Raw genomic sequence first — 22970 nt, 5'->3', positions numbered from 1 at the left:
TAATAAATACTTGCTGACTGGAAAGAAACTGCCTTATTTCCATGTGGATTTGATTTAGAGCTTGATTGAATTGCTGGTCAAGAAGACAAGGCTTCATTTACTAATCAGATCAAGAAACTTCAGCATAATAATTTTCTTTGGAAAAGTAGCTTTTTACGGTTTAGTAAAATCTTCAATCACATTCTAACATTTTTTAAAACCCTTACTTTTTGTCTTAGTAACAACTCTAAGACAGAAGGGCAAGGGCTATTATTGCAAACGGGCTTAGGTCATCTCTAGGTCTGGTGCTCTGTCCACTGTGCCACCTAGCTGCCTCCTCCTCTAACACTCTCTGCCTCTGTCTCTGTCTCTCTGTCTCTCTGTCTCTCTCTCTAAGCCCTTATCTCCCATCTTAGAAGCAATTTTGTGCATTGGTTCCAAGGTGGAAGAGTTAAGTGACTTGCCCAGGCTCACACAGTTAGGACATGTCTGAGGGCAGATTTGAACCTAGGATCTCCCATCTCCAGGCTTGGCTTTCAATCTACTGAGCTGCCTAGCTGCCTCGTAACATTCTTTGAAAAAAAAAAAAATATATATATATATATTTTTTTTTTTCTTCAAATTACCTCCTTCCAGTCTGCCCCTTCTCCTCCCATTGAGAGGGCAAGTAATATGATAGAAATCTCATTCACATTCTTCATAATTCAGAAAGAGATCAAGATTTCACTCATTAGGAGATATTGACTATAGATTTCCAAGTAGTGCTTTGCTTGAATTTTTTCAGATTAATTTGGCAACCATAAAAAACTGGAAAACTCAAGTACTACCAAAGCTGATAGGAAGCATTTCTGCAGTCCTGGGAAGGTGAATCACCATGAAGTAAACTGGCCTTATTCAAAGGGAATTCTTGTCACCTCCTATTAGACAGAATTGCTATTACCCAAAACAAGTGACATTAAATGGCTTTATTTAACTAAGCAATTAGCTTGTAGTTTCAAAAGTTTCTTCAATAACAAATATATGATTTTTTAAACATAAACATTTATTTTAAAAATCTTTTACAATTTTACTTATCAACCTGAAAGTTGAATTTTGCTTCAGTTAAAGAAAATAAAATTGTCTATTCAAACTAGCCAACAATATGGGAATTTAAAAACTGTGTTTTGTAGCTAATTCAACCTTCACCTTCTTCTTTTTTTTTTTTAAACCCTTACCTTCCGTCTTGGAGTCAATACTGTGTATTGGCTCCAAGGCAGAAGAGTGGTAAGGACTAGGCAATGGGGGTCAAGTGACTTGCCCAGGGTCACACAGCTGGGAAGTGTCTGAGGCCAGATTTGAACCTAGGACCTCCCGTCTCTAGGCCTGGCTCTTAATCCACTGAGCTACCCAGCTGCCCCCTTCACCTTCTTTTTTAAGCTTCTCCTGAAACTAGAAGAGAAAAGCAAACTTTTCTGCCTTTTTTGTTCCCAAAGTGGTTTTTCAATTTAAACTATAGTCCAAATAATAATAAAAATAAAAAATCATTCTGCATAAAACTATTGCTATTAAAAGGTTATCCTTTCAGTAGTTTGGGGATACTTAAATGACTGATTTTTAAAAATAAATTTCATCAGTAAGTTTATGTGTTTTTGAGTACTTAAATTTATTATAAAACTTTTATGGATAAAAGATTGCTAAATTCTCATGTCATCATTAAATATTTGGTACTTAGGTTCATAATTAATGACTGAACTTTGTACTAAGTATGTTGAGAATACTGGCAAGAAAAAATAGCTAAAAATGTAACATGGCCCGTTGTGACCTATTCATAAACTTTTCAAAAAAGAGAATAAGAGCATATTTTACTATGTAAAGAGAATCCACAATTCCTATTTCATGATAACATTTTTCAGCTTCATCATTTAAAATTAAAATTATCTTTCTATGAACTCCCCTCTCCTAAAAAAAAGGTTTAAACAAATTATACAAATCTGAAAGATTCTCTTGGTCTCTTCTTCCTTCTCTGTAAAACTGGGGTGGAGGCTAGAGATAAAGGGTTAGACCAGATGATTTCTATGACCTCTTTCAGTTTGAAATCTGTTTCTGTAACTTAAATAACATTTTAAGAAACCATTGGTTTTTTTTTAATCTCCTATGGTACATGGCCTGTTCGGTGCCAATTACAGTACTTTCTAACGACAAATATGAAGAAGTGCCTTTCTTATGCCTTTTAGGAGCCAGCAAAGAAATGAAAGCTTAGATCAACAAAGTCAAGTCAACAGTCATTTAAGCGCCTAAGATATGCCAAGCAAGGTGCAAAAAGGGCAAAAAACCCCAATGAAATGAAGCAAACAAAAGGCCCTCTGTTCTCCCTCATGGAGTCACAGTTCAATTAGGAGACAACATAAAAATAACTGTATAAACAAGCTATAGACAGGAGAAACTGGGAGATCATCTCAGAGGAAAGACGTTAGCATCAAAGAGAATCAAGAAAGCCTTCTGGAAGAAGATGGGACTTGAGATTTTAAATTTTGACTTAAATTTAGTGTCAATTTGGAGCCAGAAGAGACCTTTGAGAAAATAGACTACAAAACCCTTCAGGAAATAATCTATAATTGCCTGACTTGGTCAAATAAAAAGTCAGTCCATACCTAAGCTATTAGGTGGGTCTCCCCCCACCCTTCAAAAGAATGCCACATCCATGTATTTCTGTACAGGTACTCGGTGAACTAAATAGCCTCTGGGGTGATTTCCAAGACCTGAGACTGATTCTTAAAAGCATTTCTAATTCTTGGTGATTTAAAAAAAAAAAAAAAAGCATTTGCTAACCAATATATAGAGTCATTTTAAAATGCCACAAAGTCTAATAATGCAAAATGAAACAAACTAAGGGTCCCCATCCTAAAAAGAAAAGTAGTCCGCCCTCTTTGCTAATCTCATTTCTAAATATGCCCAATACCTTACCACGAGGTTTCAAAAGTCTACATTATCTATGTTCCAACCCCTGGAGCCCAAGGCATGGCAGTATAGAGTAGGCATCAGAATTTATTTACAGAGGGCAGGACTGAACTTTGCGTGTGGATACATACAGAAAATGATAAAGATCTTTGTGTCCCATTAGTAATTTACAGAATTGTGATTTGCTGCACCCAGCACACCTATAATTGAATTCCACAGCCATAAAATCATTGGGACCAAACAAGTTCAGATATCATTTATCTAAGCCCCTTCCCCCACCCTTGCCATCAGTTAACATATTTCTTATAGACCTTTCCTTCTTTTTATAGATTCATTTGTCTTGGTTATAAATTAACCCCACAAGCAACTCTCCCAGCTGCCTGGGCTCCAGAGTTTCCTGTGTACCAAGTTTCAGAGTTAGAAAATTTATGGTGCAAGAGCCATTCTTAATGGCGGACAGTGGGAAGGGAATGTCCAGGAAGGAGCTGAGTGGGAAAAGTGCCCCAAAGGTTTGTTGCAGATCAGGGAGGGGCATCCTGACAAAGGAACAGTGGGGGCACTCCCAGGGGATGAGAGAGAGAGAGCGAGCTGTCTCTTAGGATTTCTGGGACTTTTTGTTCCCTGTAAAAGTGTGCACCATGAAAAATAAAAGTATGAATTCTGAATTCAGTTACAGTGCTGGAATTTTAGAAGCTGCTTCTAAAAATCCAAAGTTTCTTTTTAAAAAGGTGTGAGTGAGTGTGTCTGTGTGTGAGAATTCATAGTATAAATGTATCTAAACAGAGAAACAGAGGCAGAGAAACCAAGAGAAAGACGCAGAGTCAAAGCTGTCAGATGTAGGTCTTTGGTTTTGTCTTTCAGATTTGAAAATTTAATATTTCTGTTGTAAATGGTCTCTACTTTGCCAAAAAAATGAAAACTTTTTAATTTCTCAGTGAAATATATTCTATCCCACCAGGACTTCCAACATTGCTTAGTGCTTATCTCTGGATTTCCCTATTTTCATCAAATTCCCTCAGTTGCCCAAGCTGAAAAACTTACTGATCTTTGATTGTTTTTCTTCCCTTGTCATTGTCCCCTCCATTCCCAGATATTTGTGGATTTATTCAGTTCTGTTCATTCTACCTATTTCTCTCTTCTCCTTTCCATTCTTAATACCTCTACCTCAATAAAGAGCTAGCTGACAACACAGAAATCTCTTAACTAGACTCCCCAACTCCAATTTCGTTACTTTCTAATTCAACCTATATACACTGTTTCCAAGTAAAATTTCCTAAAGCCCACTTCATATTATAGTGCTCTAAAACCTTCAATGGCTCCCCACTACTTAAAGGGGAAAAAAAAGTCTAAACTCTGCACAAGATCCTAAACAACACAGCTGTAACTGGTCTTTCCAGCCTTAGGGTGCCCCCTACCCCTTTCCACTCTGTTTCCAAGTAAAATTTCCTAAAGCCCACTTCATATTATAGTGCTCTAAAACCTTCAATGGCTCCCCACTACTTAAAGGGGAAAAAAAAGTCTAAACTCTGCACAAGATCCTAAACAACACAGCTGTAACTGGTCTTTCCAGCCTTAGGGTGCCCCCTACCCCTTTCCTTTACAGGCATCAAGTCAGATAATATTATTTATTATTCCCACTATTTTCTGCTTTTGCACATGTTGCACATGCTCTGCCTACAAACCTTCCGTATCCCTTGTTTTTTTCAATCCCCCATCTTTCCCTATAAATATTACACTAGAATGCCTTTATTTACCCTTGTATAGGAATATAAGGATACCTATGGATAAATGCATCCTTTCAGGCTCAGCTTAAATGGTACCTGTTTCTTGAAATCTTTCTTGAAACTTCCAACCAAATGTGGTCTCTTCCTCCTCTGAACCTCCATTGCATTTGACCCATTCTATTCTATTTTGTGTTATTAGTTATTTGTATACTTGTCTTAGTCTTTTTTTACAATTATGTTGAAAACAAGGAGTTCGTTTTAAATTTTGTGCTCCTATCAGTGCCTCTCATAGCATCCTATACCTAAGAGATATTCAATAAATAATTATTTCATTTAATCGATTTAATACTATAATTTTCTTAGGACTTCAAATGACCATGTTGTTGTTATCTAATTGTTTCTGACTCTTCATAAGTCTATTTGGGGTTTTCTTGGTAGAGATACTGAAGTGGTTTGCCATTTCATTCACGAGCCCAATTTACAGATGAGGAAAAAAAATAGGTTAAGTGACTTATCCAGGGTCCCACAGCTAATAAGTGTTCAAATCCACAATTGAATTCACTTTCGGCTCTGCACTCTATCCACTGTGTCACCTAGCTGCCCTTATGACTGCAGCTGCTTCTTCTTTGTAGGTCTTCCTTTATAGACCCAACCCTACTGATCAAATTCAAGTCTTCTGATTAGGTTCCACGTGGCTCAATGCAGCTTAGAACTCTAAAAACAAAACTGGAGGGTTTGCAAAAGAGATCGCACAGTTGAGTTGGTGTTTTGGAATTCATCTCTCATTTAAAGCCCTTCACAGCCGGATCCCTGCCTACCAGTCTGCTTATATACTTTACTCCCCTCCACATGCTCTATGGTTCAGTTACATTGGTCTATTTACTGTTTATCACACCCTGTATTCCATTTTTTGACTTTACATCTTTGTATTGGCTGTTCTCCATGCCTAGAATGTTCCACCTCCTTATCTCTACCTACTACTTTCCCTGGCCTCCTTTAAGAGTAAGCTCAAATCCCATTTTCTGCAAGGCTCACCTCTGCCCCCCACTACTAGCACCTTCTCTCGGACATTATCTCCTATTTATACTGCATATATTGTGTATTTACATAATTATTTTCATGCTGACTCCTCTGTTTGAATATGAGTTCCTTGAGGGAGGGACCATTTCCCCCCTAGTTTTATGTTTGTATCCCCAACACTTAATATAGTGCCTGGAACCTGGAGAGCATTTCATAAAGGCTCGTTGACTAAGTAGCACCCTTTAAAAATTTTGTGAGTGGTTAGTGGAAAGGAGGCTATATACAAAAAGATCTTCTGAAGAGATGCTGAATTTCTGTTTTTAAGTGATGGATGAACTTAAAAGGAGTTAGATGGCAGCTAGGTGGCTCAGTGAATAGTGCCAGGCCTGGGGATGAGAGATCCTGGGTTCAAATTTGACCTCAGATACTTCTTAGTTGGCGTAATCCTGGGCAAGTCACTTAACTTCAATTGGCCAGCTCTTACTATTCTTCTGCCCTGGAATCAGTACCTAGTATTAATTCTGAGACAGGACAGGACAGAACCGGACAGGAAAGGAAGAGAAAAGAAGAGAAAAGAAAAGAAAAGATCTATTCTAGATTCAATTTCCAATTCTCTTTGTCCTTCTATGGTTTGTAGAAGAACTGAAACTCACTCTAAGATACAGTAAGTTGCTGGAAATGAAGCTTGCTGATGCAAGCAACTCCATAATGACTCTGGACAATTCCTCTCTCAGTCATTGTAGCTTCTGTTTATTGTGCTAATGAATGACTTTAGGAAAATACTACCAGGGCTCCTCAAGATAGATCATCATCCATTTATTATGCACATACTATGTGCAATTTCTAGAGATGTCAATCCAGAGGAGGAAACAATCCTTATTCTCAAAGAGTTGACATTCCAAATGAATCTCATGGATTTTTGACGCCCCCTTCAAGTAGAAGCTTGTATGCCTAATGATTTTTAGGAACGGCTGTGTCAAAGACCTGCCACCTGGACCTAGAGTCCTGGGGCTTCCTGGAGTTACCCTGAAGTTCCTAGAAAAAACTAAAGGGATTTGGCAGAATGACGCAGCTGTGGACATTGATACATCTCTTACAGTGGGCAACCTTTGACTTGGTACTGATCTATTCCCTTGTGCTACAAGGAAAAGTAATGATTGTTTGTGTTAGAGATAAAAAGAGAAAAAATCTAGAAAGGCAAAATTTCAGACACTGACAGATTTGGGGACAGGAGACATTGTCTGATATCCCTTAAATCTCATCATATGTATGCCTGGCTACCACACCCAGTCATAAATCCAACCCTGGGAAGGTTCTATTCTAATAGATAGGCTTCTGGCAATGGGTGAGTAATTTTTCTTTTTGGAGCTAAACATGAAGAAGAAACGAGAGAATGTCTATATGCTTAGAGGATTTTTGTCCTATAATACATGGGGCAGGATCAATTTCAGCATCTTAATCAATATCTATAAAGGTTTCCACACTATGTGGTCCCTGCACCCAATGAAATCATATGTATAGACCAAGAACCCCAACAATAACAAGAAAAAACAAATCATACACAAAACAGCTTAATAATTTTAATTTAATTTATAATTAAATAATTACAAAATATTTATCAAACTGGTTGTGTGTGTATGTTTTGGTCTATACTTATGATTTCACTGGGGTAGGGACCTCATAGTGTGAAAACCTCCTTCTCAGATGTAGATAACAACTCATCTATTTCTTAAGAATCTTGCTTTTGTCCAAGGTCACTGAAAGTTTCAGTGAGTTGTCCATAGTCATGTGACCACTGCGTCAGTTAGGTCTTCCTGATTTCAAAGTTCCTCTACCAATTACATCACACTACCCCTTGATAGAAGGCTTAAAAACTTAAAATTATTTCATGTGTTATTAACAGTAGAAAAATAAAGACTAATTTAGAAAACTGATTAGAGATTTGTTTTTAAGTATTTGTGTATTTCACCATCCCTAGGTCACTTTCCTATCTTTGTTTTGTCTTCGGAAAAATGTGCTATTCTTCCCTCCTTTAGTGGGATGGCAAATAATATCATGGAAAAAACTATGATAGTCAAAATAAAACTCTCGAAGTAGAAAAGAACATATGGAAGAAATGCCTTGCTCCTTATGAAGCCGTGTTTAAAAATGGTCTCACTATCCAAATTCATTTTCACCTACCTTCTAAGTTGACTCAATCTAGAAAACTGTCTTCCCGTTGTATAAATGTGCTTTCAACTTTGCCCCCTTCGGATCTGAAAAAGGAAAGAGAAACTTGATTTTAATATATGATCCCACACAAGGTCTTTAGGGAGAAGCTAGATATGTTGTCCTAAACCCATGCAGTTTTGAGCCCATGAGAATAATGGTACATCATGGCAGCCCAGGGGAACATACTGAAACAGTTCTTGGGGGCAGCTGGGTGGCTCAATGGATTGAGAGCCAGGCCTAGAGATGGGAGGTCCTAGGTTCAAATCTGACCTCCAGGATGACCCTGGGCAAGTCACTTAACCCCCATTGCCTAGCCCTGACCACTCTTCTGCCTTGGAACCAATACACAGTATTGATTCCAAGATGAAAGGTAAGGGTCTAAAAATTAAAAATAATAAAATAAAACAGTTCCTACTTTAGGCACCTCCTGATTTCTCCTCACTGCCTTGCATTCTCTGCCACTGATTTTATTATGGGTCCTATATCCCTTTCATCAGTGAAGTATTTATTTACCTCTTTTTTTTTTTAACTCAATCTGTGATTTCATTGTTTCAGGGATTCCTGTGGAAACCTACTCTGTACTTACTCTGCAACTAATAGTTTCAGAGAGTTGTTTGGTGAAGAAGGTAATGGGAAAAGGAGAGGCTAAATAACTTGTCTAACCAGTATATGCCAGAAAAGGGGCTTGAATTCAGGTCCTCCTGCCTTTTGGGTCTCTCTTCTATTCCCTTGTCCATTTTACATGGAGTTAATACTGGCATCTGCTTCCCAGGGTAGCCTATAGATTTATTAAGTTATAGGATCATAGGTTTAGAGCTTGAGGGGAGCTTACAGGATATTTAGTCCAGTGATTCCAACCTCATTTTAATGAGGAGGGAACTGAGGCTCAGGGATACTGCCCTTTCCATCGTGAGTCTAGCAAGCACTTGTTACTTTAAAATAAAGACTACTTAAAAAAATAAAATAAAATAAAGGCTACTTAAATACAATATCTTGGGGTTTATGTTACTGTATATCAGTGGCATATGGCTATTACTTAGAAGCTGAGGGTATAACCCATATACTACAAAGAATCTTGGAAAACCATGAAGACACATTCTGCTTTCAGAAGATAAAAATAGCAAATAATAAAAATATTTATTTTATGGTATTATTATTAGCAAAAAAATATTAGCAAATTTTTTAAAATAGCAAAAGAAAAATGGAGAGTCACTTTTCCGAAATGAATCAGAGACAGAGTTGGGACCTACGCACTTAATTTTTATGAAAAGGGCAGACGCTGTCCACTTGGGAAGACAAAATAATGCCAGTGCCAAGAATCATATCAGCTTCAGCCTTGTGGTCCCAGGACCCAATCAAAGAACATTTTGCACACTACGACTTACAGATCAACTCTGAGCTTTCTTCTTTACAATGTCTGACACCTATAGAATCTAACCTCATACTTCCTTTCCTCAGTGTGTCCCATGGAAGCAGAAGACCTCAGGATTGAACCAATCCTTCATGTGAGAGGTCAAGCCAGTCCTGATCTTGAAAAGTACCACACAGTCTCAAGGAACTTTTCAAGTTTTCCTTATATAGTTATTATCTAGTGCCCTTTAGGGGATGGCAGATATTGGCTTTGAAGATGAAAAGCTGGGTTGGTGTTGGGTGCTGTTATTAATAAGAAGACTGTCCTTACTTTAATTACAACAAAGCACTGCTTTTTAGAGCTGAGCTGGGAGTTCTAGAGTTTAGAGTTGGCGGACCTTGATAGATCGCTTTTAACTTTTTGGTGGTTTTCGCTTTTCTTGGGTCCTTGGACAAAGTTTTTAGTCCACAAGGAGGCAGCACAGTGTAGTAGAATGAATTCTGGATTTGGCTTTGGAAGACCCGAGTTCAAGCCTTGACTCTGCTACTAATTATTTATGTGACCTTAGAAATGAGTCACTAATAGCCTTTCTGGACTTCCATTTGTGCCTCATCTGTAAAAGGAAGAGGTTGGACTTAATTCTATCAGAAGTCTTTCCCAGATCTAAATCTAGGATCCTGTAACCCTGTGACAGAGCAATGTGGACTCTTGATGCTTAACATGTTGGAGTGTGATGGTGGAAGAGTCATCCTTAGAGGTATGACATCATAGGAAACTTTGCTTACTAAAGGAATGCTGATTAGATTTCTTACAACACAGATATGGAAAAGAGATATTTGAGAACTGAAATTTGAGAAAACAGCACACTAAATCTCTGGCTTTAAAATTCAAGAATTCCTTATTCCTACCCCTTCTAGTATAGGAAGATACTGTGGTCACAGAATCTTGGATCATCAGGGATGGCAAGAAATTAAAGTTGAGGGGGCAGCTGGGTAGCTCAGTAGATTGAGAGCCAGGAGGTCCTTCAAATCTGACCTCAGACACTTCCCAGCTGTGTGACCCTGGGCAAGTCACTTGACCCTCATTGCCTAGCCCTTACCACTCTTCTGCCTTGGAACCAATACACAGTATTGATTGCAATATGGAAGGCAATGGTTTAAAAAAGAAAAGAAAAGAAACTAAAGTTGTTCATTAATGCATTCAATACTGAATGAGACAAAAAGAACAAGGAGTAATGAGCTTGAAGACACCAGGGCGCCAGTCCCAGCTCTACCATAAAAATGATTATGACTCTGGCAAACCAACAAAATTTTTTAAGCTCAATTCTTAAATCATTAAATTAAATTAGGATTAAATTAAATAATTCTAAGGTTCTTTCCAAGTCTAAATAATTCTGTAAAATTCTAATGAAAAGAGCATTTGCCTAGGAATCAGGAGACCTTCTCCTTGTTTACATCACTAACTCACTGTGAGTCCATGGAGTTATCATTCACAATAATAATACCTAGAATTGATATAGCTTTTTGAAGTTTGCTTAGCACTTAACATATATTTTACCATTAAATATATAAGAAAGACAAACATATGAAATATGAAACCAATATAACTGAAAACTAAAAAGTGTCAATTTATTGGATAACAGGTTGAGGAAGAGGACAGAGCTAAAACTAGACTCTAAGGTGGCAAACTTGCTTGATGGGGAAAATGGTTAAGCCTTAAAAAAAATTGGGGAAGTTTAAAGAAAGGATGAATTTTTGAGGAAAAAACAGAATTTAATTTTGAACACGATTTGAGATGTCAATAGAACATCTGGGTATAGATGTCCTAAAGCAATTGTTAATGAAGGACTTGAATTTAGTAGATAAATAGTACTTTATATATAGATTTAGGTATCATCTATTCAGAGATGATCAATGAACCCATGGAGACTGATAAGAACATCAAAGGAGAAAGTAGAGAAAAAGAGGAAGCCTCATGAAGTGGGAGGAGAAAAGGGATCCAGAAAAAGGGCCTGAGAAAGAACGATTGATAGAAAGGAGAACTCGGAGAACAATGACATAGAGGCCGAAGGAGAAATGAGGAGGAGGAGGAGGAGGAGAGAGCAATTGACACTGTCAAATGCTTTGATGCTGTTTCCTGACACTTTGTTCAAAACCTTCATGTCCAAATGCTGTAGCTTACTTATACCAACTCTGCATTTCTCCATTGTCCTTTGGATGATTCACAATTTTTTGTTCCTCAGAGATTGTGGCATTTGTAGATCTATGACATTATTGGGACGGGGGATTATTATATTTAAATGACTTTTTTTTCCAGGTTGAAGCTTGAGAGCCTTTGAAACTCCCAAATGTAATTCAGTTTATTCTCTTCCTCTTATTAAGTTGTGAGTCCAATTCATTACTTACTTAAAATGCCTACCCAAGATAGATGTAAATGTATAAATGTTTACACACACACACACACACACACACACACACACACACACACACTTTCAACTATATATCGGGATAATGCATATTTTTTCATCCAGTTGGTTTTTCCTTTGTGGATAAACCAAACTTTTTTGAGTGATCGTGGAATTTATTTGAGAGGTTCTACAAGGCTTTGGAACTTGATTAGTCTAGTATGACAGCATCTGAAATGGATTCTACAGTTGAGAACTATGTGTGTATATATACACATAAATACATATATATGTATAATTGACTAAGCATCACAACAATAATTCCAGATAATTGTGATTAGAGGTAAAGACACATTACTGTAGGACAGAGTGGTCAAGAAGTCCTTAGGAAAGAGTTTGGACCTAAGACAGGCCCAGAAGAATGAGGAGATTTTGAAGAGATAGACGTAGGGAAGAGTATATACAAAAGTTCAGGTTAAGGAATGAGCAGGATGGATTCTAGAACAATGAGGAGAGAGTTCATACTAGAACAATAGGTTGATAATGAAGGAAGAAAAGGGTTTGATGGGGAAGTTGGATGGAATCAGATTCCAGAAATCCTTGAGTGCTATAGACAACAGGGAGCAGAAAAAAGTATGATAAAATTAGTGTTTTTAGAAAAAATCAATCTGATGGTAGTATGTGAGATGGATTAGGTGGGGGTTGTTAGGGAGAGAAACTCATGGGTAGATCATTGAACACAAGCATGAAGCGATAAGAGCCTAAAATAGGGCAGTACAGTGAAGATAGAAAAGAAAGGGGGTAGATTCAAGAAGATTTTAAGGAAGAATTGATGGAATTTGGTGACTGAAATGTGGGGGAAGTTTCAGAGATGACTCTGAGATTTTCTGAGCCTGGCTGACTGGGAGAATGGTGGTGTTATTTATGGAAAAAGGGAAGTCAAGAGAGGGAAGCCAGTTTGAGAGAGATGATGTGTTCAATTTTGTACATATTGAACTTAATGTGATAGACGTAGAAATGACTGTGAGGTAGCTGGAGCTCTAAGACTGGACATAGGATGAAGAAAGGGTCATATGATGAAGCAGAAAGAGAATGGATTAAGAAGCAGGAAACTTGGAATCGAATCCGGGTTCTGTCACTAATTGCCTGCAAGATATTTTCCTGAGTCTCAGTTTCCTTATCTGTTAAATGAGAAGTTGGGATTAAGTCTTCTTCCCACAGACTAGTGCCCTTTCCCCCAAATTGGTCTGTTTCTATTGTGTATACATCTATATATGGCTATGCTGTCATCTCAAGTTCTTGATCTTTATATCTCCATTACCTAGCCTAGTGCTTAGCCTACAGTAAACTAAGAAAATGCTTGTTGATGGACTGACTGACAAGCTGATCTCCAAGCTGAGACAAGAGATAAAGATTTGAGAGTCATCAATGTGAAGATATCAGAACTTGTGAATGAATAAGTTCATTGGTGCAGAGAGGATCCAGAGCAAAGGCAGAGGATTATACCTTCATGGGTATGGACAAGGACACAGAACAAAAGGCAGAGGAAGAAAAGGAGGCAGCAAAAGAGAGAAGAATCCATAGAGTAGGGGAGAAAAGTCCAGTCCTGGCACCTGAAGACCAGGGGAGCAGAGACTGAAGAAAAGAGAGGCGATCAAGGTGGTCCAATGCTGGGACAAAGGGCCAGAAGAAAGAAAATAAAGAAAAGGTCACTGTATCTGGCAAGAAGGAGGCCACTGATGACTTTCAGTTGAATTTAAGGGTTGAAACCAGATTTGGGGCTACAAGTAAGGAAATGAAGGAAACAGGTATAAAAAAAAATTATCTAGCCTTCTTCCTCTAGCCTGCATCAGCCCACTTAATTTGACCCAAATAGGTAGTTGGATTTCTTTAAATCTATTTTTATTATGATTATAAGCAACTTTAAAAAATGATGTTTTACATTAAAAACTACTCAGGTCATTCCAAACTCTTGTTAGTCTTATACATTAGTAATCTAGGTGTTCGTATTAGTTTAAAAGTTTTAATAACCCTAGCCTCATTTCTCAAATATATAAGGAACTGAGTCAAATTCATAAAAATAAGAACCACTCTTCAACTGACAAATAGTCAAAGGCTAGAAACGGTGGTTTTCAGAAGAAGAAATCAAAACTATCTAAAGTCATAGGAAAAAAATACTTTAAATCACTATTGATTAGAGAAATGCATATTAAAACAACCCTGAATTATGACCTCACATTTATCAAACTGGCTAACGGTAAAAACCATGAAATAGGCTTTCTCAATTAAAACATAAGAAGAAAAATTTGATACTTCAATAGAAATAGACAACTTAGAGAAATCATTTTTGATACTGAGATGAAATCTGTGTAATTTAGCTTAAGTGAGGAAAAAACAATTAATGAGTTCCATTCATTCAAAAGATTTTTCTTGGGTACCTACTATGTGCAGATTCAAAGAGATGTGTACGACCAAGTATATTAAATTTTAGATCACAGCTTTGTAGACAGATTTATTCATAGGAGATTCAGTCCAAGAAAAGAATCTGCCATCGTGCCTATGGCTGTTAGTTAGAAGATGATAACCAGTTGATCCCTATATATATCAACATTAACGATGTGAGGGAAGTGGTGAAACAAGTAAGAATTTTCTGACGGTGGATGGTGTTTTGTATGGGAGAATTTAGAAGTGATAGTGTAAAACTCATGTAGATATACTCACACATACAGAGTCTCAATATAAATGCATACATATGTGTACTTCAAAAGAAACTGTTCATTCTATTATTGTAAGTTCCTGATAGTCAGGGACCTAGGAATGCATGTGCATAATACATGGGACACTCTTTTGTGGGTAGCAACTGTATCTTATACTTCCACAACCTATGGAAATTCTACTTTTAGAGGTCACCGTGAAACTTCATCCTAAACCCAATGGTCATTGACTTCCCAGGGAAACGCTACTTTTAGAAGTTGTCATGAACCAACTTCAGCCCAAACCCAGTGGCAAGGGTCATTGACTACCAAACACTTTCTCTTCCCAAAAGCAAATAAGCAAGTTAACCACACACATGGAACAAGCAACTTAATTTGTTTTAAAGTAAAATATAAAATATTTCATTAGACTGCTTTTAAAATTGAGAAAAGAAAATACAAACCCTATTCAATAAGAAACAGAAATTTTGTTCTATTCCACCTTAGTTAAAGTTTAAAAAAGAGAGAGAGGGAAAAAAGAGTCAAGTAGATAGGAGTTAAATGGCAAAAGGACAGGAGGAGAGAGAAAGGAGGCAAAAAAGGGGAAGAAAGAGGGAATATTCAAGGGAAGGACAGAGAAGATGCAGAGAGATTGTGGGACAGACAAAAAGAAAAGGAAAAGCATATAAAGGGAGACAAAGTGAGAAGTAGTGAGGAAAAGGAAAGAAATGAAGAGGATAAAGGAAGAGAAAGAAGGAGAATGGAGAGAAAGAACCAGTACATTCTAAAGCAAGTGAGTTATTTTATATAAACATGAAGTTAGGATTTATTTAGTCCAACCCTCTCATTTCACAGATGAGGAAATTGAAGTTCAAAGTTATATCATCAATAAATGGCAGAGCTGATATTCAAACTAGATCCTCCAACTTCAAATTCGATTGTATGAGATTTCCACTTGGATTTTGAGAATCAGACTAAATTATCACTGTCCTCTGGCATATCGTATTGAAGAGAGATTATGAGAGCTCAAAAATCTGCAACCAGCATTCTTTCAAATCTGCAGTTGTACACAGGATCAGAGACTTACAGCAGAGAGAGACCTGAGAGGTCATCTAGTCCAAAACTTTTAGACGTAAAGAAAAGAAGGCCCATGAAAGTTAAATGACTTATTCAAGGCCACAGAGCCGATAGTAAGTGGTCAGAATTTGGATTCAGGTCTTGGAATTCCAAAGACAGCCCACTTTCCATTTTCCCACATTACTTAAAAAAAAACTGAACAAACTGGTTTCATGGGCAAAAAAAGCAGTCACGGGGAAGGCAACTTCTTTTTAGCTCCCTATCTTCTTTGTGTATATATATATATTTTGGACTAGTTTTCAGGTAATACTTGCAGATAGGATGAGAATCTAGTGTAATTCTCTTTCTAGAATTTTTCAAAACTGTGGTCAGTTTTCAAGAAAAAAATTACACTTTAAAAAATCTCTCAAAATATAAGGACCATTGTTTTTAGCTCAGAACAGAAACAGATGGAAGACTGTATCATAAAAAGGGGTGGATTCCTAATATCTTCTTCCAAAGTAGAGAATAATTTCCCAAGAAAACTGTGGATCTTGAAATGCCCAGACTGAAGTTTGTTTTGCTTATCCAAACTGGATCTTGTTCTGATGCTAATCTTTGCCTTCAGCTGATAGCACAAAGGCTATAATAACCCGTGTAAAACTAAAGTAATGTCCCTTCTCTGAATTAAAGGCATGCTAGAATTCCCCAAATACATGGTGAGGGTGGGACTTTAAAAGGTTCTCTTTTAAAAAAAGAACCTTCAAAAGGTTCTCTTGATCCTTTGCAGTCCGGAAACACTTTACTGCCAGCATTTTGTCATTTTTAAAGATGAAGACAATCTCTCTCAGAGCCTCAGTTTCCTGATCTGTAAAAATTAGGATAAAAATAACTTCAAATGAGATAGTTATACAAAGTATTTTGCAAATCTTAAAGATATGCATGCCTACAAAGTTATTATACACATGAGCGTATATATATAAGCTAAGACCTATATATATATAAATAAATGTGTATATCATTTTAAAGATTAGAATACTAAGGTCTAAGGAAGGGAAGAGACTCAAGGTCACACAGGGAATTAAGGATCTTTCCCTCCCTTCTCCTCTGTCCTCTTTTCTCCACTCTTATTTCAATTCAGGGCTCTTTTGATGGCATAATGCCTTATGAGATTTTGTATGAACTTTAACCCACAGAAAAATAGCATCCTCAATACAGCTCTCTTCCTGCTTCCTCTCATGGAGTGTAATGCTCAGTCTCATCCAAACACAGTACGATGTCACAGAAGAAGTAAGAGAAATAGTGGGAAGATCAGCTGCTTTGTGATGTTGTCTTGTGTAACTGATTTCTGTAGCAATCTGCTTTATAAGCAGAAACCATAAGCCATTTGGGGAAAAAACAACAATGGAATCATCTGTAAAAAGAATATACTTTAAAAACCCAAGGGGAAGGTAGGTGGCTCAGTAAACAGAGAGCCTGGCCTTGAGCTGGGACTGGACTCAGACAATTCCTAACTATGTGACCCTGGCCAAGTCACTTAACCCTCATTGCCAAGACCTAACGTCTCTTCTGTCTTGAAACCAGTATTGATTCCAAAATAAAAGGTGAGGGTTAAAAAAAAAAACAACAGACTGCAATGTGTATTGCCTCAGATGTCAATAATTAAGATGATGTGTGTCTATGAATGTATATGTATGTATGTAAATGTACATCAATCAAGCCAACAGTCAGATGTAGGTTAGTGTAGTCCCAGGTTACAGAACTAAAATCTCACCTTCTATAAGAAACCCTTCTGGATTCCTTTAATGTTTACTGCCTTTTCCCCTTACTGCTTATCCAGGATGGTTTATCTAATACCATAGTTGTCTGCATGTTCTCTCCCCACTTTGAGCATCTTTAGAGTAGACACTATTTTTTACCTTTCTTTGTATCCCCAGCACTTAGCACAGTGCCTGACACATGGCAGAGGCATAAAAAGTAAATTCATTAACTTTTTTCATATGTCATATAGATCCCTTTGGCAGGCAGGTGATACCTAAGGACTCCTTCACAGTATGTTTTTAGAGGTAGAAAATAAAATATAAAACTCTCTCTCCCTTTCTCTCTCCCTCTTTCTATATCTATCTGTCTATGTGAAATTTATTTATATTTATATGTGAAATGTTTATATTAAACTACAGCTACCAAAATATTTTAAAAAATCAAATTCAGACTCCAGTTTAAGAACTCTTGCCTTTAATGACAAGTTTTTTGAAAAAGGACAAAACTAAGAGCATATTCTAATTCAGGCAGAGGACACTGATATCAGTTTCTTCATGGAAGAAACAGAAATGCATTCTGCCAAAGTAGCACTCCAGAATAGGATTAGGGAATCATAAAATCTTAAAGCGCCTTAGAGAGCTCACTTGTTCCATCATTCAATCAACACTCAGTCTAACATCCCATCTGTGAAAGAATCACTTATTTTCTGAGGTCCAGCTACATAGGCTGGTCTAGCATTTCCAGAGGCTCTAGCCCTGAAGCTAATTTTCCTTAAACAGTGCTGAAACCATCCTCCAGACTTAATTGACCCACAGAACTAAGCTTCCAACCACTCATTCAGCCTCCTTGTAGGCTATGTGAAAGATCAAACATGGGAAGTCAAGAGCTGCTTTATCAGGTTTCAGATACATCTATGGTAAATGTGAAGGCAAGGAAGCTTCACCAAACTGTATGCTGTATCCTCGCTACATATCCTTTCCCTGCTTTTGCTAAGTAGACTTCCTTTTAACTGTTAGAACGTCATTAGGCTTCTCATTTTGGTCCAGTCTCAAACCTGAAGCCTTACACTAGCCTGAACCAGTCTGGGCTTGATGAACTATCCAATTAAAAAAAATCCCTTTTCCAGCCTCTCTGATGGATGGCCACCCAGCCAATGCATGAACTCCTCCCACAAAGGAGGGCTGATCAGTTATCAAGTTAGTCTACTTCTAGTTTGGATAGCCATTAGGTCTCCATCTGCCTCTTAAACTTTCTTTTTTTACTGCTTCCTAAAACAAAGCTCCCCCCGGCAGCTGGACAGTTGGCCGCCATTTGGAATGTCCATCCTAATTTTGCTCATACCACTTTTCCACACTGGAATGCGTTTGGCATTTCTTCTGCCTTTTGGTCTCACACCTATATCTCAAAGTCTATCTCAAGTCCCATCACCTTCATGAGGCCGCCATTAAGTACTGCAGCATTGATCTTTCTCTTCTTGGGTGTTTTGGGTTTTTTTTTTTTGGTGGGGGGGAGGTATGTGATACATTCTAGTGTTAATTTATGTTACAGAAGGTACACTTGAATTAAACAATTTTAAACACATGAAAGAGGGTAAAGATTTGTATTTTACCAAAATCTCAGAAATGTATAAAAAGGTTTATCATGCAGCAAAATACAGTGGTAGTACTAAGGACAACTGGGCTGCATAGATATTAGTCTACAAAATGTCACTGACTGATAGAAACATTTGCTGCTATTTAATTAGGAGCAATTAGGGGCAGCTAGGTGGCTCGGTGGATTGAAAGCCAGCTCTGGATATGGGAGGTCCTGGGTTCAAACCTGACCTCAGACACTTCCTCGCTATGTGACTCTAAGCAGGTCACTTAACCCCATTGCCTAGCTCTGATCGCTCTTCTGCCTTGGAATCAATGTATACTATTGATTCTAAAACAGGAGAAAAGGGTTAAAAAAAAAAAAGGAACAGCATGGCTGGCTTATTTCTAGTTAGCAGTTACCTCATAACATCTTCAATGTGTTATATTATTTAGATTTACTTCTTCACAAGATTATGATATTCTGAGTTGAAATGAGCAATTAGGTCATTAGAAATAATTTATTCCATCTCTATCATTTCCCAAATGTGAGGGGTTAGGTGAGCAAGAATGGTGAAGTTGGAGTCCAAGAAGACTGGTGTTCAAATCCAACCTCTGACGTTTATTAACTATGTGACCCTGGTGAAGTCACTTATTCTCAGTTTCTTTACCTGTAAAATGAAGATAATAATAGCAGCTACCTCATAGAAATGTTTCAAGGAGAAAATGAGATAATATATAATACTTTGTATTCCTTAGTGTGACATAGAAATACTAGCTATTATTATTGTTATCATTATTTTTATAGATGAGTAAACTGAGGAAGACAGTGATTATGTGGTTTGCTTATGGGTCATGTTAGTAATAAGCAGTAAGCAGCTAGGCAGCTGGATAGTACTGGATCTGGACTCAGGAAAACCTGAATCCAAATCCAATTTCAAATACCTTTTAGCTGTATGACCATGGGCAAGTCACTTAACTCGTTTGCCTATCAGACAGCTAGGTGACTAAATCAATAGAGCACTGGACCTGGAGTCAGGAAGACCCAATTTCAAATCTAGCACAATTATTTACTAGCTGTGTGACCCTGGGCAAGTCACTTAACTTCTGTTTGCCTTAATCCACTGGGAAAGAAAATGGCAGACCACTCCAGTATCTTTGCCAAGAAAACCCCACAGACAGCACTGATAGGTTATAGTCCAAAGGATCATGAAGAGTCGGACACAACTAAACAATAAGGAAAAGTAGAACATGAAACAAAACCTGTCTCCCAAGTCCAAGCTCAATGCTTTCCCCCAAAGTGCTGCCTCCACTCATTTTAACATTGATTCACACATTGTCCAGTACTTGGCTATAGGCTCTTGGAAGACCTTATCATCTTTTTTTTTTTAAAGATGTATTACCCTTAGTGCTTTCTATAATTCTTTTTGAGTAAATGAAGAAAAATTGCATCAACTCAAATAACTCAATCACTTCTTTATTTCTTTTCCTTTCCTCTCAGAACATCCTAACTCATTACTAACTTAACAGGAAAAGGCACTGGGCTGGGAATCAAAAGACGTTACTCCTATTCCTAACATTGCTACTTTAAGGTGTGTGGTCAAGTTTATCATCTAACTCTCAGTCTATCATCTAAGTCTCAGTCTTCTCATCAGCAAAATAGAGATAACATTTGCCCTTCATAGTTTGTTATGAAGAAACCATCCCATGAACTACAAAGTACAACAGGAATGGGAGCTTCTATAATTATTATTTATTGATAACATGGCTAGCCCTTCTTTGGACAGCTTAGTGGCACAGTGCTTAGGAGTGCTGAGCCTGGACACTCTAGCTATGAGACCCTGGGCAAGTCACTTAACCTTGTTTGCCTCCATTTCCTCATCTCTAAAATGAGTTGGAGAAGGAAATGGCAAACAACTCCAGCATCTTTGTCAAGAAAACCCAAACAGGGTTATGGAGAGTCAGATAGGATGAAGACAATTGATTGACAATAAGTTCTTTCCTTACACCAACAGATGAACAGGTGCAACTGTAGGAGTTGGGTGGCTGGCTGCCCATGGGAGAACAGGGTACAAACTCATTACAGTTATTCTTTCTTATTAGACTCCCACATCAATAGATTAATTCTTAAAGAGAAAGAGTAGGTGTGGATTTCATAAGGCCATATGAAAAACTGGTCCCTTAAATTGTTTCCCTTGTATGTACATAAATCACCATCCTTCTCCTCTATCTTGATTGGATGTTGCTTTATAAATCCCAGACAATAGCTGTCTTGTGTAACGTATGTTAATCACAGCACTGGGGCTTCTTAACTGTTCAATACTATACGGAAACAACTTGATCATAGAGAACAGCTGGGTGAGTCAATTGATTCGTATTTATAGTATCATTGTTAAAAAAAGAGCTCGTGATCCTTAGCAAATAACTATATGTGAAAGTAAAAGATATTTTCTTTTTCATCCTTTCCCATAGCCACTAAGGATGATAGCGCTGATTGCGGAAAATTAGGAGTTTTTCCAGGACAATAGCCCTCAACAGAATTGGTTACATTTGCCATGGGAAGATTCCAAATCAGAACAGTAATATTCAGCGTGAGCCCTTAGGCTGTAAAAACCTGTTCTTCTGACCAGAACAACGAAAGATCCAAGGTAGAAAGTTAAAGCCTATAATTAACATTTTTCCCTTTCATATCCCATTTTGCCTGCTTTAGAAAACTAAAGGTTCTGGCATGGGTTTTAAACCACTGCGGTTCTCCACTCTCATAAGAGTGTTTCAAATAAAAGAAAGACATTCAATCAAGTCTCTTTCATACTCGTGTCAATGAGGAGAGTGGAAGAAACACAGTTATTTCAAAGGAACTTAAAAAAAAAAGAAAATTCCACACCTGTGTTTAGAAGCAAGTCAATTTAGCAAATATTTACCAAGTTCCTACTAAGTGCCAAGAACTAAGGTAAGTTATCAGGTGGGATATAAAAGAAGTATATGATCACCTTTTTATTCTCTAGGAATTTTGGGAGTCCAATACTCATGCACGTAAAATCATTCCACAGTGATAGAAGATGATAAAAATTAAGGGAATTATGGGAAGGAGAGTTAATGAGAATACAGTTACAAAATAACAGAACTAACTCTAGAAGTACCCTATCAGCCATCAAATCCTAGCTTCTCATTTTAAAAATGAGGAAACCGAAGTTTTCAAAAAGTTGACGTTTCCAAATCTACAAAGTGGCTAAATCAAAATTTAATCGCAAATCTTCTCACTTCTAAATCTAGTATGTTTTCCCTCAGTCTCCTTCAACCAACTGTGAAATTAATTCAGCTTTGGCACTTTGACCATAGTAGACACTTAGCAAATATTTGTTACTGGGTTGAACTAACAGTTCACAGGATTTGTTTAATTCTATTCTATGACTTTGGAGAACATGGGAGGCATCATATCGACAAATTTATGTTTCTACTGATATTTAACATGGACTAATTCCAAATTAGTTTATATTTTCATAACATATCAACTGATGATGGGGAGGGCAGGCCATAATTGTGCTACATGGCTGGGGAAATCATCCAGGGATTAAAAATTTACTGTGAATAACCAAAAATTAACTGTATGTTCAGTGTTTTTGCTATGGGTCAAAGGTCATTCCAAGACTTAAAGTCATAGAACCTGAACATTTCAGAGTAGAAAGGGACCACATAGACCATTTAGTCCAATCAACACTTGCCAAAAAGAAGCTCGTCTACAAGATGACCTATGAGAGATAATGATAACAGTAATAATAGTAATAATAAATAGTTACCATTTATATAGTGCCTACCATGTGCCAGGGATACTTTACAAATCTTATCTCATTTGAACCTCATAACAACCTAGGGGATAGGCACTAGTATTATCTGTATTTTATAGCTGAGAAATTTGAGGCCAAAAAAAAGTTAAGTGACTTGCCTAGGCTCACACAGCTAGTAGATGTCTGAGGCTAGATTTGAACTCAGATATTCCTGACTCTAGCACCCTAGTGGTCATCAGGTCTTTACTTGAAGCCCACTAGTGACATCTCTCTATTTCCCGAGATAGCCCATCCCACTTTTAGGTCACTCATCTGTCGAGAAGCTGTCAGACCTTGAGAACTATTGCCCAACATTGTGTGACCATTGGATGGAGGTGTGGTTTGAAGACTCAATCCCTCGGAAATTTTGTGGTCACCTACACAACTCAATGAGAGCCAAGGAACTGGAAACTCTTGTCTTACCATGTACATGACGATC

General features: G+C 37.5%; 1 protein-coding gene across 2 annotated transcripts in view; it reads right to left on the bottom strand.

Moving 5' to 3' along the window:
- Positions 1-22970, bottom strand: part of PPARG (peroxisome proliferator activated receptor gamma) — a 190716-nt gene that overhangs the window by 142493 nt on the left and 25253 nt on the right. For both annotated transcript variants that reach the window (XM_007500246.3, XM_001376110.5), the window contains exon 2: positions 7842-7915. The gene's annotated coding sequence lies outside the window, so the exon portion shown is untranslated. The remainder of the gene's footprint in view (positions 1-7841; positions 7916-22970) is intronic.

The sequence above is a fragment of the Monodelphis domestica genome, chromosome 7 (assembly GCF_027887165.1).
Source record: "Monodelphis domestica isolate mMonDom1 chromosome 7, mMonDom1.pri, whole genome shotgun sequence".
NCBI classification, from domain to species: Eukaryota; Metazoa; Chordata; class Mammalia; order Didelphimorphia; family Didelphidae; genus Monodelphis; species Monodelphis domestica.
The sequence above is the reverse complement of the archived record's forward strand: the minus strand, read 5'-3'. Positions and strand labels throughout refer to the sequence as shown.